The sequence below is a fragment of the Notothenia coriiceps genome, unplaced genomic scaffold (genome assembly GCF_000735185.1).
Source record: "Notothenia coriiceps isolate Sejong01 unplaced genomic scaffold, NC01 NC01_scaffold00026424, whole genome shotgun sequence".
Taxonomy (NCBI): domain Eukaryota; kingdom Metazoa; phylum Chordata; class Actinopteri; order Perciformes; family Nototheniidae; genus Notothenia; species Notothenia coriiceps.
In genome coordinates, this window is record NW_011359125.1 from 1,376,466 (window position 1) to 1,381,866 (window position 5,401).

Here is a 5,401-nt window from a genome sequence, read left to right on the forward strand (position 1 = left end):
CTGACTTAACCTCAGACATCAATGTATTAGAACTGTGCTGTTTATCTCTGTTAAACTGGTAAAAACATTGAGAGAGGTAAACACACACACTCTGCCAGAGCACTGGAGCTTCAAACTGAATGATGTGTCCTTGAAGCAAATGAAGAGTCCTCTGTTTATCAAAGCAGGGCAAATTAACCTTTTCAAAAACACCTACCTCTTCATAAGCACTTCAACAACACAGCATCATCGTTGAATTAACAAATTATGATTCAGAATGGAGAGGGGTAATGCCATGAAGCCTAATAAACGCAGACAAATTAGAGTCATTAGACGCTGTTGCTATCCAAGTCTGTGCGGGATAGAGCTTAACAATGCACAGTGGTGGGTGAGACCTGCTCAGAACAACACATTATTACCCAGAGAGCCCTGTTTCATCTACACCACATCATGCTGAGGCATCACAAAGGAGACGGCGAGAGGGGGAGAGCGCCAAAGACGGAAAGATACAGAATTCCTCAGCCTGATTATACTGCTGCAACGAACATAATGAAAGCAATGCTGTTGTTTTGCCTCTGATTGGCCAACAAAATCTGTAACTGGGAATGTGATTGCACTACTGAGGGGCATTACTTTTCTGGAAGCCCTAACTGTGTGTGTACTTATTGCTATCAATAGTCATAACAAAAGAAAACTGAAACAATATGTGAGAACATTATGCAGTGAATGAATAAATGAATGATGCCTGAATGATTTGATATCAAAATGAATCACTTCTCTAAATGAAATGTGAGTGTCTGTATTTGTATCCAAGTGTCTATGACTGTGTGTGAAGTGTGTACGTGATCAACAAGCATGTTACCTTCAGCATCAGGGAAGTGGGATTGATGGTTTGACTGCAACAAACAAGATGGAGGATGAAAAACAAGTACAGGAGTGATTTTCCCCATAAATGAGTAGAGACAACAGTTTGGGGATCAACAAAATGATGACACATGTGAACAAGTGGAGGCACAAGGATGTTGCTGCAGTGGCACGGATTGAATGAGAGAGGGCAAAGAGACGAGAGGAGGGGATTTAGGGACAGGGCTGAGTTGAATGTAGCAGAAATCCACCAGTGATCTGCAGCTCTGAACATTAGTATTAGCATGAAGGGACAAAATAAGACAGGAGGAAAGGAATGATTGAAAGCAAAGCAAAGGCAAAAGAAAGTAACAGCAAGAGAAGAGGAGAAAGTCAAATGTGAGCAGAAGCAGGGGGTATTATTAAGAGTTAAAAAGGCCATATTATGTTTAGTTGTTTTCCATTTCCTGTAGTGAACCGCACATCACTATGTTACACTCGTGCCTCTTTTCGTTAGCGCTCCAAAACAATAGCCACGTTCACACCGCAGTACTTTTCCCACTTTAGTTCCGATATAGTTCCGAAATGTCGCGTTCACACTAAAGAGTTCTCATGAACTAAAGTGGGAAAAGTACAGCGGTGTGAATGTGTCTATGGTACATGACAGGCTAAGGGGTGGGACATCTCTAAGCGTTTGGCCAATCATAACAGAGCAGGCCAGCTAACCAATCAGAGCAGACTGGGCTCTGGTTTCAGACAGAGGGTGCGTCTCACTTCGGTTATTTTTCATTTCCTCGCTCCTCGATATCACCGGAAGTTGATTTGTCTGCGCCATCTTGAGTAGCGTCCCAGTGGCCTTATTTTTGCCGGAGGACCGAGTATCGAGGAGTGATAACGGAGGAGCAATAATCGAGGAGCTACCAGACCATCCTCCGGTGAAATCCTCATACACTCGCCCCGCCCCCTTACTGTTTATCGCTCACTGATTGGACGATGCAGCGCATGCACTGACCTGGCTGCTGTCAGACGATCAGCTGTGCGGCGTCATCACAAACGGACGTCGCTTCACGTGACGCTCCAGAGGAAACTACGTCCCATTGCTCTTAAAACTAATTTCCCTGCTTCTCGTGGTTTCCTTGCGTCTCTCCATGCTTCCCTGGTGGGAGGGACTAGTCGCAGGGAAACAACGCAAGTGAGGGAAGCAAGGATTTCATTTAACCCGAAGTGAGATGCAGCCAGAGTGTGAAAAGAGGTGCTGCAGGACAGGCAGTATGAGAAAAATAAAGAGCTTTGTGAACATTAAAGCTTGGAGACATGTCACAGTAGAGGAACAGAATACAGGTATAAATGGAAATGATCATAATAGGACCCTTTAATAGACGTTGGTATGCTGGCAGAGCCAAAAGTGAATGCGGGTAAGAGAGTGAGAAGCAGAGAGGAAGAGAAGCGGGAGCAAAAGAAAATAATGTTGATATTACAGTTGAACCACCTGGGGAATGTTCACAGAATTTAATAACTCTAAATGGCATCACTTTATTGGATTTATGGGTGGATGTGTCTCTCACTCCCTCACTGCGCTTTTCTCACAAACACACTCCAACACCCCCTCCTGATACAATTGCCATGGCACCCATTGGCTCAGCGTTATGAAAAATGACAGGGGGTTTGTATCGAGGGCTCTTGAATTATGTTACAGGCAGCCTTTCAGAGCTAAGGGGAAAGCTTCTTACAACACACACGCTGATACCACGGCTTCATTATCTTCGCTGAAATAGATGAAGTAAGCAAAACCTGACCCTCCAAACACATTTATTTGTCTAAATCTGTTTTTTTAAATAGATACAAAAACACTCAATTCAATACAAAAGACTCCTATTATCTCATAGGTTCCTTTAAAATGTTTACGAACGCTATTTTCACATCAGGAATTGGTCATAGTTTCAGAGCTGTGGCTATCGTAAAGGACACAGAGATCCTCTTTGAAGTTGTTTGAAAAAGCGTTTTGTCTGTTAAAAGTATTATTAAAATGAAACCACATTTCTTTAGAATCCACAAGCGGTTAAAATACTTTTTGTAAATGTAAAGATGGATGTGAGATAATGACCTCGGATCTTTATAAGATCTTATTTGGAAAAAAAGCAGCCCATAGAACTTAAAAAAAAGTATTGAAGATTTGCTCTGATTAAGAATGCTGCCCTCGGTCGTTTCAAATCCTCTTTCAGGATAATGTCAATCGGGATATCATTGACACTATATCAAATCTTAACTTTCTCTGTGTTTTTTAATAGCTTTTAAAGTGTCATTGTCTTAGTTGTAGACATTTAAATATATATTTCATTTTTTTTGTGCATCCATTTGTAGACTTCATTAATGTGTTCAGCTTCCTCTCCCAGCATGCATCTATAAGATCTCTCAGCAGGCAGCATTCTGTGTGATGCACACATAATTAAAGCGTACACCGAGCAGATTGTCTGAGATAAGTGAAACAGCAATAGACATACGGGTGTTATAAATTGCTGCAGCCATTTTATCCATCTGCTAACGTCTGTGAGTGATGGCGAAAAAGCTTTCCTGCTGTGTAAGAGACGCACGCAGCCCCTGCATCAAAAAACATGACTCATTGGTGCACACGCACACGATTACAGACTGATAATGCCAATCAGTTATTTTCTGATCTACCACCACTGGGTCCACAAAATCAGCACAAAGACCTCTTCCTATTACAAAGTAAAGAAGCAGGATAGACAAAAAGTCCCCTGCAACCTCGTCAAAAAGGATTTGGAGAAACTTTGGAGCAACAAATGACAGGGGAAAACAACTTTTTTTAGAAGAGGACAACATTTGATGCAGAAATAAGGACACTTCTGAGACCTTAAATGTTTATTTCACACTAAAAGAGCTTGAATATGCTATTAATGATGTCTCTAGGGGTTTATATTTATGATTTATGTTTGTGAATCATTCCAAAATTGAGTGATGGCATGTTGAAAGATGATCTACTATGTTTAATAATGTATAAAACTTTTACAAAAGCATCAAAATATCTGATTCATCTCTCATGCAGTATAGGCCTGATGCCTTGTCAAAAAATAAGTTAATTAATAAGTTATTGTAAAATATACAGATAAGCAAAGTGCCTTTCCTTTTATCTAATACATTTGACTGACAATTGTTTATTTACAAGCTCCTGGCCTCCGGTCATTTTGCAAACCCCGGGGCAAACTACAGTATCCCTGCACCCCAGTGAGAACATGTGAGTGTGAAGCATGCATGTATTTATAAAGAAAACAAGATTTAGAAGAGGGAGCAGAGTGTTACAAGCTCAGCTAAAACACACAAACAGGCAGTGAATCACTGATAGCTTGAATATTTAATGATACTGTATAAATGACCCTGAATTGCAGTGACCGGCGACATCTGGCATGATGCAACAGGAAGGAAAGCAGCAGCAGCAGCAGCAGCAGAGGAAAGTGAAGCAATCACAGACCTTGATCATATTTATTTAATCCGGCAATTTTGCCTTTATAGGAAACTGTTGGATGATAATTAAAAAGGGGCCAGCTAAGTTTGTTGTGGAAACACACAAAACGTATACACATTTAAAGGTCCCATGTCATGGCCGTTTCTACTGATCATATTTCCATCGTTGAGGTCTACTAGAATAGATTTCAATTTGCAATTTTCCAAACTCACATTGGTTTCTCCTACAGCATCCCTGTATAGTATGTGTGCAGTGTTTCTCCTAGGATGGAGTCATAGCAGCGGTGCTAAGGCACGTGGGCCCAGCATAATGTGAGAGTGGAGCGCGTGGAATGTTTTAGTGTGTGGTCGTGCGAAGTGCGCCCCGCCAATTTGTTTCTATGTGTCTGCCAGCACAAGAAAGGCTCTTGAGGCCTAGTACCAGGGCCGGTTCTAGACAATTTGCTGCCCTAAGCGAGATTTTATATATAAAGACTAAATGAAAAGTCTCTACAAAAGACAAATACACTACAAAAAATGAAACTTATTGACATAGGTCATATACGTCAAAATGGCTTCAAATGTATTCAGTATTGTATGAACATTAGGGGTGTAACGGTATACGTACCCGTACCGAATCGGTTCGGTACACGTGTGTACCGAAGTGAACCGAAGTGTACCGAACGAATATAACGTTAAACGTAAAAAATTGAGAACGTGAAAAACTTTTTAGAAGTAACCTCAGGTGCAGCGTCGCAGCGTTCGAGTAGCATGTTCCTGCAGCCCATGCTCCGGGCAGGGCTGCAGGAACGCAGCGTTCAGTGCAATATCAACGCGTCATAGAGCGACAAGGTCATTCATTGGACGAGAGGTATACTATGAGAGCTGGTCACAGGGATGCGTTCAAATTTAGTCAGTAATTTGAGGAACTGTCGAAATGGTGAACGCAGATAAAGTTGAGCTCGAAAATCCTCCAGCATCATTGAAGTCTCCGGTTTGGGAATATTTTGGTTTCGCATTTACGTACAAGGATAACGGACAAAGACAGGTGGACCAAACCAAAGCTGTTTGTCGGCATTGTTCAACTACAATTGGTTACGCGGCTGGCAATACATCAAAC